This window comes from Heptranchias perlo, chromosome 31 (assembly GCF_035084215.1).
Source record: "Heptranchias perlo isolate sHepPer1 chromosome 31, sHepPer1.hap1, whole genome shotgun sequence".
NCBI lineage: Eukaryota > Metazoa > Chordata > Chondrichthyes > Hexanchiformes > Hexanchidae > Heptranchias > Heptranchias perlo.
This window is the reverse complement of record NC_090355.1, coordinates 28,927,842-28,943,426: the sequence shown is the minus strand read 5'-3', so window position 1 is coordinate 28,943,426 and position 15,585 is coordinate 28,927,842.

The window sequence follows — 15,585 nt, the reverse complement described above, 5'->3', positions numbered from 1 at the left end:
TAGTTTTATATTTTCTTCTCTTTCTCCCCGTTTCCATGCCAAACACAGTTCTTGCCTGAGAGTTCAGACAGGCACCATGTCAACCACCTCCCCCCTCTCCGGCCCTGCCCCTACACCTTCCCCTTCCACTCTTTGTGAATTTACATAGAATAACATCGAATGTACAGCACAGAAACAGGCCACTCGGCCCAACAGGTTTATGCTCCACACAAGCTCCCACCCCCCCCTCTTCATCTAACCCTATCAGTATATCCTTCTATTCCTTTCTCCCTCATGTGTTTATCCAGCTTCCCCTTAAATGCATCTATGCTATTCGCCTCAATTACTCCTTGTGGTCGCGAGCTCCACATTCTAACCGGTCGGGACTTTAGCTGGCCAGTAGGAGGCGCTGGAGTGTATCCGGGAGCAAGGCTTTCTGACCCATTCTCACCCCCAGCTGCCAATCCAGCAGCACTTTTGATGGGGAACTCGCTGTGCAGGAGCATGGTGCTGGGAACCCAGGAGCCATGCCTCTGTGGCACCTTGCACTGTCAGCCCAATCCCTTCATCCTGCTCCACGCACAGAGAGATAGAAACCGCAGTCTGGGAAATACGGAGAGAACCTTATATCATGTCATTCGATTTTTTTTTATTAAGGTATTTTTAAAAGGGTGGTATGAATTAAATTTAAATTGGGAAGTGTTATCAGATATATACTTGAAGAGGAAAAATTTTCAGGGCTGTGGGGAAAGAGCAGGGGAGTGGGACTAATTGGATCGCTCTTTCAAAGAGCCGGCACAGGCATGATGGGCTGAATGGCCTCCTTCTGTCCTGTATGATTCTATGAATAAATAAGTGAAGACTGACAATGATGGAATCCTCCCCCATGCAGTGACTGTGCCAACCCTCATGTGTGGTGGCCATTAATGTCCACCATTGACCCTGGCACTGCCTCTACCCGTCCGTCACTTTTTAGGGAGTGAGGCATGTGCATGATATAGCATTTATAATGTCCCTTTACCTTCCAATGGTGCAGCCTTTCAAGGCTCTCAATCTAAGAGATGCTGTGCAGGAGCTCCCCCATTGGCCCAGTAGGCAAATACTGGAAGGTGCCACATGAGAATGTTGGACGAGGGCAGGGAAGCCCCATATGGTTAAATAGCTCACTGCCTCATACACGAACACTGGTGAGACACTGGAGGGGCTGCCCACACCCCGGTATGAGTCCGTGTCTTCAGGACAGGAGGAAAGAACACTGGGGGGGAAAGTATGGATGATAAAAGGTTAAAGAAAGGGGTTTTCTTATACAATGTTGGACTGGAAAGGGATTTCTGGCTCCATGTGTGAATCAGATATTAAACCAATTCCAGATTAAGGACTTTTTTTTTATTCGTTCATGGGATGTGGGCGTCGCTGGCGAGGTCGGCATTTATTGCCCATCCCTAATTGCCCTTGAGAAGGTGGTGGTGAGCCGCCTTCTTGAACCGCTGCAGTCCGTGTGGTGAAGGTTCTCCCACTGTGCTGTTAGGAAGGGAGTTCCAGGATTTTGACCCAGCGACGATGAAGGAACGGCGATATATTTCCAAGTCGGGATGGTGTGTGACTTGGAGGGGAACGTGCAGGTGGTGTTGTTCCCATGTACCTGCTGCTCTTGTCCTTCTAGGTGGTGGAGGTCGCGGGTTTGGGAGGTGCTGTCGAAGAAGCCTTGGCGAGTTGCTGCAGTGCATCCTTGGGGGTTTACCGTAGTTTAGCAGACTGCCCTTTCACCTCTGGAATTTGGGTTTAAATCCAGTGTTGCCTGATTATGAAAGTCTCCTTTCTCTGAACTTATGAGTCTGGGTAGTCAGAAGTATATTTAACCCATGCCATACCTGACCTGGGAGTGCTCGATGCTGACACCAAGGTGCCTGAAACAGGGAAGTGCTTCATTCTCCCCCACTGACGCCCGTCACGAGAATAGAATGCGTTTGCAGAATGAGGCAGAGCCTCTGAGACCCGAAAGATTTCGGGGTCACCGAGAAACAGGTCGACGGTTGAATAAAAAGGACTGGATCCACTTTCTACAGCGAGTGGGCAGCGTTTGCGACCTTGGGTGTTGAGTCCCAAAGAGATGGATGGAAGTGCTCTTTATCAGAGAACTGTCAGTCCTTTGAACTATTGAGTAGCAGGCTGGGAGAGGATGGTAGGTAAAATAGGCCGTTGCTATCACAATGGATGCCTGGTATTAACCCTGATGTGACCTTTTTCTTGGTGGATTATGTAATGATACAGTGTGAGTATTTATAGATGTTCCTTTACTTCAGTCAGTGTCAGATTGATAAGTGGTTGCACTGGACAAATCCTGCAAGCAGCCTCTAACAGGAGGGCACCACTAATAAAATGACAGACTGCCTGTCCAAACTAAAACTCAACATGTGGTAAATGTTCAGAATTTTAGATCAATGCGACATTCAATCTGCAGGCAGTGGAGAGCTTCCAGTGAACCTGACACCCTCCAGGACAAAGCAGCCCGCTTGATTGGCATCCCATCCACCACCCTAAACATTCACTCCCTTCACCACCGGCCCACAGTGGCTGCAGTGTGTACCATCCACAGGATGCGCTGCAGCAACTCGCCAAGGCTTCTTCGACAGCACCTCCCAAACCCGCGACCTCTACCACCTAGAAGGACAAGGGCAGCAGACACATGGGAACAACACCCCCTGCACGTTCTCCTCCAATTACGCACCAGCCCGACTGGGAAATATATCGCCGTTCCTTCATCGTCGCTGGGTCAAAATCCTGGAACTCCCTCCCTACCAGCACTGTGGGAGAACCGTCACCACACGGACTGCTGCGGTTCAGGAAGGCAGCTCACCGCCACCTTCTCAAGGGCAATTAGGGATGGGCAATAAATGCCGGCCTCGCCAGCAATGCAAACATCCCGAGAATGAATTTTTAAAACCTGGTCAATACTGTGTGGTCACATTCATTGACCTTACTAAATATCGAAACATGGGCAAGCAGGCAGACCTCAGAATGTGTCCTGCTTTGCGCAGACAGCTGAATGATGAGATTGGACAATGCCCACTCCCGTCAGGAAGACCACAAACACCCCCATTAAATAAAATAAATGAGTGATCTGTACAAACTAAACTTGATTTTCAGTCATTTTTAAATTGCAATTGTTGGGTTTGGGTGGATAAGGCAAATTAATGTTCTTCAGTGCCCACTGGCTGCGGAACAGTTCTGGCTATCAGTGGACGCCTGTGTGGTTAGACTGTGTGGTCAGTCAGGCACGTGGGCAAACAGTCAGACACACCTTTCCTGGCGATCTCACGCATCCTGGAACTGGACTCTAGTAAGTGTCAGTGTTTCATACCAGTTTGACTGAGTAACTTAAAGATATTCCCTTGACAATCATTGTTTGATCATTTATCAATTAGACAACTGGTTTGAACCAGACAGCTCCAGGCAGAGCATTGAATTTGGGATTCTGTTCGCTGTGGTTAAATTGCTGCTGTATCTAATGTTGGCTTTGAACCTTAATAAAAACATCTTTTTTTATTCAGTATTGGGACTGAACGAATCCCAAAGCAGATTGAAAATAAGGAAGTTGCTAATTAGTCTCATTGGAGAAGCCAATTGAAGAGAAATGGCAATTGGGGTGAACCAATCACTGGTTGGACTGAGGTCTCTCTAATTTCCCGTCCTTGTCTCCTGAAGGTGTTGACACACACACTGGACCAGCTCACTGATACTTTGGTTATGTCCGTTTCTCGTGAGTGCGCTGAACATTAAACCAGCAGGCTATTCAACCGGGGAAGGGGGAACGCAACCAATACCCTGAAGCCCACGCACATAAACACTTTCCAACACAGGGCTGCTGAATAATGTCCAGGAGTGGGAACCTGGACAATTTCTCCCCCTCCCCAACCCAGGGGCACTGACGCCGATTGAGACCAGTCAATTCAGCATAGACCAGGAGTCAGACGAGGAGCGTAGGAAGATATGAACAGGAGGAGGCCATTCAGTCCCTCGAGCCTGTTCCGCCATTCAATCAGATCTTGGCTGACCTGTATCTTAATTCCATCTACCTGCCTTGGTTCCGTTACCCTTAATACCCTTACCTATCAAAATATCTATCAATCTCAGTTTTGAAATTCTCAATTGACTCCCAGCCTCAACAGCTTTTTGGGGGAGAGAGTTCCAGATTTCCACTACCCTTTGTGTGAAGAAGTGCTTCCTGATATCACCCCTGAACAGCCTAGCTCCAATTTTAAGGTTATTTGCCCTTGTTCTGGACTCTCCCACCAGAGGAGTCTTCCTGGTGTGTGTGTCTGTGTGTCTGTCTGTGTGTGTGTGTGTGTGTGTGTGAGACTAAGCATCACACTGGGCAGTGCAGTTAAGAGATTTGGTCTGTCAAATAATTTGAGGGATACTTTAAAAAAAATTCTCTCGCTTTAATGTGGAAACATCACAAGATGTGATTACAACCGGAACACGAACATATAAAACTGGAAACTCTGTCAGGCGATATCCTAATGATCACACAAGAAAACCAATTTACCTATTACTCACTTGCTCAGCGAGACACAGCATAATCTTCACAGATTTGAAAGCCAGCGCCTTATAATGTTTAAAATGACGTTGCTGTTGTCCAAAAAAGCCAGAAAAATACTGGAAAACATCTGTAATTATCACCATGGGGATCGCTGTAATTGGGCTATTTGTTAAAAAAAAGAAAAAAGGGAGAGAAAAAAAGACTATCAGCAGGCACTAGTATAAAGAAAACCTGAAACCTAAGAAGGGCAAATTGGGCCTTCTCCTGACACTTTAGGCCCCCAGCAGGACATGAAATAATTTTTTTCCCGCTGCCCTTTTGACAAGCTCAATTCAATTTTTGAACTGTCAAAACTAATTTTGATCTTCCAATTCCCCGCCCACCCCTCCCACCCAAAAAATATTTTTTTTTACATCTGAAATTTGTTTCTGGAAGTGTTTAAAGGCCCCAATTTCACATCCTCTCTTTGTGCAGTAGCTCATTGTCTGATCCATCAGCCTCACATGTTAACCATTTCCCAGTATGTGCGAGATTTTCACTGTCTCCAGCTTCCTTCTTGCGTTAGTCGTGTCCTCCGCAGTTTGAGCCACACACTGAGGAACCTTGGTTCAGTAACCCTTCAGTGTAAGGCAGAGTGGGTCCTTTCAACTAACGCAGGGGGAGCTTTCCCCCTGTGCTTAATGTGTAATGAAATCGTAAACCTGCTTATTAAGAACAGGTCTCTAATTTCATCACACACAGTGCACAGGGGAAATCTTTCCCACTGTCTACGGCTCTTCAATGGCTCGGTTCATTAAGGCAGCGAATAATAACAACAGGCCCTAGGGTTCTGCTCCTGGTTGATGTCCAGTGACCCTGCTGTAAAGCATGTACGGGCTGCATTCCAGATAAGAACAGGATTGGGCCTCTCTGTGAAGCCCCCATTGTTGAATAGCAGCACGCACTGTCTCAGCTCAGGTGTGAATGGCTGCTTGGCCACGGTACTGGAGGGTGCTGGTGGAACTGTACCCAGCAGAGAGTCAATGCTGTCAGGAGGGAAAGGGAAAAAACTGGCAGGGGAAAAGTGTGGAAAAGTCTGGGAACTGTCAATAACCTGTTCTACTGAGGGGCACAGGGTTTAAACCGCTTCTCCATTAGTGGGCGGTCCATTGAATCATACAGCACAGAAGTAGGCCATTCGGCCCATTGTGCCTTTGTCAGCTCTTTGAAAGAGCTATCCAATTAGTCCCACTCCCCTGCTCTTTCCCCATAGCCCTGCAAATTTTTTCCCTTTCAAATATATGTCCAATTCCCTTTTGAAAGTTACTATTGAATCTGCTTCCACCTCCCTTTCAGGCAGCGAATTCTTGATTATAACAACTCGCTGCATAAAAAAAATCTCCTCATCACCCCCCTGGTTCTTTTGCCAATTATCTTAAAATGCACTGACAATGCATTTCCCCAATTGTCTCCTCTCTCCTCATCGAGTTGGAGTCCCATGCAAAAGTGTGGTTCCACAGACACCAATACTTCACTCAAGTGGCCAAGCCTCATGTATGGGCCCAGAAAGTGAGTGTCAACAAACTATTCGACTACAGGGAGCATCACAGCCAGCCCGATCCTGTCCTCACTTTGATGTCCACTTATATGTACCTTCCAGCAGGAGTCACACAGTAGAGTCCAGGGGCGGGATTCCTGGCCAAACCTATTTGTTCGTAGCACAAGGAAAACCAATTTTAGCCAACTGTAGAGCTTGCTAACACTGAAATCGGCTTACTCAGCACAGGCAGAGCTGAGGATCACACTTAGGGCCTCCCTGGTCTGCTTGGGTCAGCACCATACTGTGCGGTGCATTTACTCACTGAGACTTCAGGGCAGCACCAAACAGTGCACCGCTGGATAGGGTGTACCTGAGTGTTATAGCAAGGACTGTCATGATTTCTTTCCGGCTTCCCCATTGGAAGTGAATGGGAAGGGATTTGATCCACTGGAAATCTGCGGACTGGGAGAAAATGGGAAGAGGTTCAGCCTGCTGGTATTCTACACAGCGGGAAATGGTTTGGAATTTTGTGCAACCTGGAGTTGACTGTTTGCGATTTTACACAATTTTTTCCACCCCGGTTGCAGTGTAGACAGGAGTAAACTGGGGATGGGGATAAGTCTGTTGATGACAGCAGGAGTGACAAACTGGTGACTCTTGCCTGACAGAAGTGGCAGATTGGAGTGACACCCAACACATGGGTCTTGAACCCACAACCTTCTCTTCTGTGCTCCATTCTCTGCTGGGAGGGCCAGTGGGAGGCTGTCACTAAGCTTTTCTAGTGCCAGTCTACAGTGTGCAAAGAAAAATGGAGGGGATCCCATCAAAAAAAAATGTCCAGTTCTGTAAATTAATTGTTTCCTGCACCCGCTCACTCTCCAGTGACCACTACTGGCAAGTGCATGTGTGTAGATGTCAGGTAAACACAGCTGAACAGTCTTCCGTCAGTCAGTGTCTACAGTTATATATGAAGAATGGTCATTTAGGGAATCTATTGGAGGGCATTCAGCCCTGTGGAACTGTACCCCAGGGGTGGAGGCGAGAAAATTAGACAGAAAATATACAGCACAAAGTTGAAACGAAAAGACATTTCAGTCCTTTTGGGTACCGGGTAATATCCAAATATAGAACGCGGATTATCGTGCAGTTTCTAGAAATTTCCGAACCCCTATCGGTATCCCTACAGTGGCTCATGGGGCAGCCCAGCTACAATTGCTCAGTTCCTACCTTGCACTTCCCGGAAAATTCCTTTTAGGCTTCTGGTCTACACTTTGAAAGAGACTCAAAGGGGCCAGGAAGGAGTTAAAGTTTGTGAAAGGAAAGGTTTGATATATTGCTGCGGGGCATCCCTCCATGGGAGAATGCATTACACGGGCACCTGGACATTACTGCAGCTAAATAGCACACAGCTGGTCAGAGCAACTATAGGGTTACCTTTCGCTCAGCCCTTCGGCCTACCTTATTTATATGTGCAGATGTTAAATGCGCTCACACCCATCCCCCCTCAAGAGAAATACTGTTTGTGTTTCAGAGCCTACACTCACTACTCACTGCTTTGATCAGTGTTTAGGAGTTGATTCTCTTTTATCTGCTGCAGTGTAATGGGGCCCACTGAGATCCATAACGTTTAAGGCAATCTTCTTCCCTTTTCTCCCTTCGTCTCCTGAAGGCAGTGTCTCAATCCACTTTTAGGCAGAAAAAAAAAGAAATACCCTGATCTGGGATTAAAGTTCCTCGATGGTTTGGTGAATTTATCCAGTCTTAGGTGGGCTGTACAGACCAGGAAGTGCTCAGGTCTGGTCCCTCTCCTATACTGAGTTAGCTGACCTGAGCCGGGGCAGCAATGGGGCGGTGTAGTTAGCCTCAGTACCCTGGGTGAGGGAGAGGGAAATTCCCCCGGGGTCCTGGCTCCTGGTCGGTACCCAGTGACCCCTGCTGGAAAGTGTGTGTCTGTGCATATTGGATCAGGACCAAAATCAGCCTCTGTGATGTGCTTGTCCCCAGTGGTCAAATAGTCTGCTGACACTCACTGTTACGGTCCATACATGTATCCTGGCCACTCGGCTGATGTCCTGGAGAATGCCCGGCACTTGTGGAACCATTCCCAGCTTCAGGAAAGGTGGGAAGGGGGAGATAATTTGTGAAGAAAATTGTCTACAAATAAAATGTATTTATAACACTGCCCAAACTGAGATCAATTCAACACAGGCCTGGACCCAAGACTGAGGGTCTTGCTGAGGTTTCATTCCCTCTGCTAGCGCACTGGTTACTGAGTTCCTTTGTGTGCTGGTTTAAGTGCAGTTGTTAACTCTTTTAAAATAAATGGATTAGCGATCGCATTAAAACAGCACGTAAAGGAATTTTCCCCAAATGTGTTAACCGGAGGGAATTAAGGTCTGATTGGCTCAATTCCACACAGGACCGAATATTCACCTGTCGAGCTCCTCGGAGCTGATTTCAATGAAGGCAGCAGTGTTTTGCTCACTACCCTGCTGTGTTAAGAGGGAACTTTAATTACAACAATAACTTGCATTTATATAGCGCCTTTAACAGAGTAAAACGTCCCAAGGCGCTTCACAGGAGCGTAATCAGACAAAAAATTGACACCCAGCCAAAGAAGGAGACATTAGGACAGGCGACCAAAAGCCTGGTCAGAGAGGGAGGTTTTAAGCAGAGTCTTAATTAGTGAATTGCCGATTTAGTTCTCATTCACGCGCTGCTTAAATTAACGCACACACCAGGCAGCGGATTAAAACAAAAGAACAGAGTGGACTCGATCATGACACTGCTCTGGCTGTTTACTGTCTGAAGTACAGTTTGAATAAAGTCATTAACCTGTGTTTCACGCTCTAAAGCTGTGTTCCTGCCCCTGCTCAATCAATAAATGTTTCACATCTGTGGGCGGAGCTCTCGCTACACCCCAGGATGCTGCCCCCCCTCCCTCTCCTTTCCCATCCATTTCTCGGCACCTTATAACATTCATTCTTATTGTCCGCTCCGGCTGGACCCCCCAAAAAAATCTGCCCGTTGGAGGAACTCCCTGTGATGCGGAGACACACCGGGCCGAACGTCCCTTTGACTGTGCTGGGTTATTGATCGCACGGGAAGTGTTGGTAGGTGAGCTACAGTTGGGCCTCAGTGTCCCTGAGCTAGGGAGCGTTGGAAATAAGGCAGAGTTCCCAATCCTGATCGCTATCCATGGACCCCCCCGCTGAAAAGTGTGCGGACTTTTAGCTGAGAGCAGAACGGAGCTCAGCTGCAGTGACTCCTACAGTTGAATAGCCCATTGAGACACCATCCAGGTCCGCACATAAAGAATTAGCGACTGAGTGTGGTAGCAGAGGACTCACATCTCGGCAAGAGACACCACCTCAGGAAAGAAGGGGAGAAAGAGGAAGATAACGAAAATAATGGTAAACGATAAGCCTTGGACAGGGTGCAGAGCAGACTTACTAGAATGGTGCCAGGGATGAGGGACTTCAGTTACGTGGAGAGACTGGAGAAGCTGAGATTGCTCTCCCCAGAACAGAGAAGGCTCAGGGGAGATTATGTGCGCAAGTCCTGCAGCAGGGCTAGAAGCCACAACCTGCTGATTCAGAAGGTAGAATGCTACCACTGAGCCAAGCTAACACATGGTAGCTTGGAATAGGATGGGTAGAGGGTGGCCAGTCGGAATGACTGGAGAGTGTCACTCCGATAAGCCGGAGTTTGCAAAGGGTGTGAGTGAGGAGAAGAGGAGGTTGGTGAAAAGAGTTTTGAGGGACCAATTGTCAAGGTGATGAAGACATGGATGAGGTTTTTGGCAGCAGACGGAGAGAGGGATTGTGCAATTGGGTGAGGATCCATGGGTGGACAGTCGCCATCTTGGCAGCTGACACGATATGGGTTAGGATGGTCAACCCATTGCTGAGCAGAAGCTAGAGGCTGCGCACCACTTAGTTGAGAGACAGCGGGCGGTCACTGGGGAGGTCTATGAGGCTGGAACCAGACGCATTTAGGTGCTGTTAAAGGTCGTTTTAAAAAGAAAAGACATTTTCCTGCAAATCAGTGGTGGTGGTGGGACAGTGCCTTTACTCTCATCTCTCCATTCATAAAACTGCCGGGAGAAGCTAAAGGCAGGCAGGTGGATGAAATGGAGCGTGCCCGCTCGTGACAAGAGCTCGGTGACATTCGTAGCTCTGGGAACCTGTGATGAGCCTATGGGATAAAATAATGGGAAAACTTTAGGGAGCAGCAGGACTCAGTGACCTGGGAAATCAGACAATGGAAGGAATCAGAGGTGGGACTGGTTTCAGGGATAGGATTTCAGTAGGTATGGCCTCGCTGGGTGTAGTCTGTCCTCCCAGTGCTCGCTGAGCATGTCAGTGAGACTAAGTACTTTCCAATTACAAGTCAATCAACATATTTCCTGCAGCCAAAAAAATGTCGGGAAGTGATTGCATGACAAACAGTTCGAACAGCAGAAGACATGAGACAAAAATACTTTCCAAAAGAGGTTGGAGGGTGAAACTGTGCTCATCGAGGATGTAAATGCTGGTTACTGCAACCCTTTATTTAAAATTATTTTAAAAAAAGATTTTCCCCCCCTCCCACCTTTCGCTTTTCTTCCCTCCTCTCCAACGTTATAAGCACCGGGCACTGCTCCAGAGTTGTTGACCACTTTTCAAAAACCTCCACCCAATTAGCCAGAGTGAGGGCCAGTGAGCTATTTGACCACGAGGGCATCACCGCTGAGTCCAATCCAGCCTCTAGTCCGGGTCCGGTATCGAAACCTTGCACGTGTGGTGTCAGGTGAACACGGGATTGGGCGTGTGATGCTCCCACAGTTGATCAGCCTACCAATACTCACCACCTAGGCTTACACATGAAGAACGGTCGCCTGGCCAGGCTAGAGGAGAACCACTAGTGCTTGTGGAAGCAAACCCTTGCATGGCTTCGGGGAGAGGCAGGGAACATTGGAGGGAAAGAAAAAAACATCTACAATATGATCGATAGCTTTTTCAGCTCACCCTGATTGAGATGGGACCAACAATTGCATTGAGCGCTGGCCATGCCTGAGGCTGACCGAGCCCAGTACTATACTGGCGTTCCACACAACATACCTGAGGTCAAAGGGGTGGGACTTCCTACATCAGCAGCTCTGATAAATCCTCGAAGGGGAAAAATTTGCAGGGCTATGGGGAAAGAGCAGGCGAGTTGTACTAATTGGATAGCTCTATCAAAGAGCCGGCACAGGCACGATGGGCTGAATGGCCTCCTTCTGTGCTGTATCATTCAATGATTCTGTGAGTGCAGTAATTACGCTCTGCGCCCGTGGGCATCCTGTCACGTGGTAGAAGTGCAGGGCTCTTTCTTGCTGCTGGCTGCTTTCCATGGCAAGTGCGATGGAATCCCTGGTCCGGGCAAACATTGCCACCTCTTACCTGCTGCGTGCACATGTGGACTGAAGGTGGGGAGACGTGACAGAGATCTCCCGCACTTGTCTGGATAAAACTTCAAAGCTGTAGCCTCGACAGCCACTGCCAGCTGAACCTGTACAGCAACGGTCTCCATGTCTGGCGGCATTGGGATATACAGAGTTCGGTGACTGCTTCCTTTGGGAAGCTTAACCAATGTTGGCAGTTTCTTCAAACTGGTCCAGATAAGAGACCGCATCCCGATTTCCGATTTGGGCAGCTGGATACGGAGGTTTCCCGTCGGGAGCACAAAGCTGGAAAATTATCCCGATGAACCACGATGTCCAGATTGTATCAGAAGTTCTCAAAACTTTGATATAATTACATAGTTAGGTGATAGGTCACCCTCCCTCATCAAAACAGTGGGAATTTAATGATAATTTGGGGAGTTATTGTCATTGAAAATTGGTTAATTTTAGTATTGCCAAGGTTGGAGTGTTGGCAACAGTGAGATGGAAAGTGTGATAGGAGCTCCAAACCCAGTGAAGTGAATGGAAACAGAGCTTTATTTTTACCAGTGTTAACTCCTAGAAAGGTTACTTTTTCATACAAACAGTAGCTGTCACTGGAAATAAACAAGATTTGGCAGGCTTGTGAACGGCGTTATTAAATATCTTTTTAAAGAGGAAGATTCATCATCACCCTTCAAAAATCTACCATGAAAGAGAAATACGACAAGTTTATTTAGCACCCTTTTAAATTATTTTCTCATATTTTTGTATTTAAAAAAAAACAGGTTGTACTCATCAGGATGGATGTTCAACTTGCAGCAGGTACATGGGAACAACACCACCTGCACGTTCCCCTCCAAGTCACACACCATCCCGACTTGGAAATATATCGCCGTTCCTTCATCGTCACTGGGTCAAAATCCTGGAACTCCCTTCCTAACAGCACTGTGGGAGAACCGTCACCACACGGACTGCAGCGGTTCAAGAAGGCGGCTCACCACCACCTTCTCAAGGGCAATTAGGGATGGGCAATAAATGCTGACCTCGCCAGCGACGCCCACATCCCGTGAACGAATAAAAAAAAAGATTAGTGATAGACTGGAGTTAGACTGGTGTTGCGGATTGGCATTAGACTGGCGTTAGACTAGTGATAGACCGGCGTTAGACTGGCATTAGTCTGGCGTTAGACTGATGTTTGACATTAAACTAACATTATACTGGTGTTGCGATTGGCGTTAGACTAGCAATAGACTGGCATTAGACTGGTGTTGTGGACTAGTGTTAGACTGGCATTAGACTGGCGTTAGACTGGTGTTGTGGACTAGTGTTAGACTGGCATTGGACTGGCATTAGACTGGCATTAGACTGGCATTAGACTGGCGTTAGACTGGTGTTGTGGACTAGTGTTAGACTGGCATTAGACTGATGTTGTGGACTAGTGTTAGACTGGCATTGGACTGGCGTTAGACTGGTGTTGTGGACTAGTGTTAGACTGGCATTAGACTGGTGTTGTGGACTAGTGTTAGACTGGCATTAGACTGGCGTTAGACTGGTGTTGTGGACTAGTGTTAGACTGGCATTGGACTGGCGTTAGACTGGTGTTGTGGACTAGTGTTAGACTGGCATTGGACTGGCGTTAGACTGGTGTTGTGGACTAGTGTTAGACTGGCATTAGACTGGTGTTAGACTGGTGTTGTGGACTAGTGTTAGACTGGCATTGGACTGGCGTTAGACTGGTGTTGTGGACTAGTGTTAGACTGGCATTAGACTGGCATTGGACTGGCGTTAGACTGGTGTTGTGGACTAGTGTTAGACTGGCATTAGACTGGCATTAGACTGGTGTTATGGACTAGTGTTAGACTGGCATTAGACTGGCGTTAGACGGTGTTGTGGACTAGTGTTAGACTGGCATTAGACTGGCGTTAGACGGTGTTGTGGACTAGTGTTAGACTGGCAATAGACTGGTGTTGCAGATTGGTGTTAGACTGGTGTTAGACTGACGTCAGACTGGCATGCTGATTGGCAATAGACAGACGTTGCTGATTGGCGTTACAGATTGGCCGCCCGCTATTGGTTACGCCCGATTTGAAATGAGCATTGGGTGGTTTCTATAAGAGGCAGTCGATTCACAGCACCAGTTTAACACCCTGGGCAGCAAGTTGAAAATCTACCCCATAGTGTTATGGGGAGGGGTTTATGTGGTGTGGAGAGACTATGTCCAATGTTATGAAGAACTGAATGTACACACATTAGAAGCACCCTGAGCTAATGATTGCATGTATTGATTTTAAGATCCTTCACACTGCCGGAATCATTTGGGTGAGTGAGGATCTTGGTGCTACAATTGGCCTTAGTCCCCTCGGGGTTAGGGAAGGAACAAGCAACTCGTGTTCTCGCTATTGATCAATAACATGTGGCCTGGCATATATGTCAACATTAGAACAGAATCAGCTTGGCTTAAATGCTTCTCCCACCACGGTCGAATAGTAGTCTAAATCCTTGGCCCCTCCTATTTCTTATCTAAATGCTGCTCCTCGGCAACATCATCCAAAGACATCTGGTGACATCAGATTCCATGCGTATGCTGACGACACCCAGCGCTACCTCACCACCACCTCACCTGACCCCTCCACTGCCTCTGTGTTGTCAGGCTGCATGTCTGACATCCAGTCCTGGATGAGCCGAAATTTCCTCCAATTAAACATTGGGAAGACCAAAGCCATTGGCTTCGGCCCCCACCACAAACTCCGTTCCTTAGCCACTGATTCCATCCCTCTCCCTGGCCACTGTCTGAGGCTGAACCAGACCGTTTGAAACCTCGGTGTTCTATTTGACCCTGAGCTGAGCTTCCAACCACATATCCGCTCCATCACCAAGACCGCCTACTTCCACCTCCGTAACATCGCCCGTCTCCACCACTGCCTCAGCCCATCTGCTGCCAGAACCCTCATCCATGTTTTTGTTACCTTCATAAACTTGCGCTCATCCAAAACTCTGCTGTCTGTATCCTAACTCACAACAAGTCCAGTTCACCCATCACCCCTTTGCTCACTGACCTATATCAGCTCCCGATCCGGCAACACCTCGATTTTAAAATTCTCAACCTCGTGTTCAAACCCTTCCCTATCCCTGTAACCTCCCGCAGTCCTGTAACCCTCTGAGAACTCTGTGTTCCTCCAACTCTGGCCTCTTGTGCATCCCCCACTTTCTTCGCCCCTCCATTGGCGGCCGCGCCTTCAACCGTCTAGGCCCTAAGACCTGAAATTCACTCCCTAAACTTTTCCACCTCTCCCTTTTCTTTCAAAACACTCCTTAAAGCCTACCTCTTTTGACCAAGGTTTTAGTCACCCGTCCTAATATCTCTTTTGCTATATAAATGCAAGTTGTTGTAAAACATATCAACTGGACTGACAAATGAAGAATGGAGAACTGGGTCAAGTACTGGAGGGTTGTGGGACTACACTCCACTATAAGACAACACCTTCAGGAAGAGAGGAGAAAATTGTACTTATTTCCCATTTTTCCCATTCTCTCCTGAAGAAGGTGCTGAAGTTCAGTTCCATGGGCACTAACAGCCCTTTGATATCTCACTCAAGTGGCTGTTCTTCATGTGTGGGTTTAGCCAGTGTGTTGTAGCAAACTATTCAACCATTGGTGTCATTACAAACTGAGACTGATCCTGTGCTCACCCATCTGGTTCACTAATGGGGAAGGAAACCTGCCACTCGGCTGTAACCTGGGCATCAAATTAAGAAATGACGAAGGTGCATCCAGCCTCGTTGACCCTGGAAAATCATCCTCACTAACATCTGGGGACTGGTGCCAAAGTTGGGAGAGCTGTCCTGCAAACTAGTGAATCAACAGACTGACATAGTCATACTCACAGAATCATACCTATCAGCCAATGTTCCAAACTCCTCTATCACCATCCATAGGTATGTCTTGTCCCACTGGCAAAGTGGGATACAGTTGGGTGAGAGTGGCCCTAGGTGTCCTCAACATTGACCCCAGACTCCATGAAGTCTCATGGTTTCAGGTCAAACATGGACAAGGAAGCCTCCTGTTGATTATCACCTCCCACCCTCCCTCAACTTGGAGTTGCAAGTGCACAGAATATACACTGGGTGGGGGATTTCA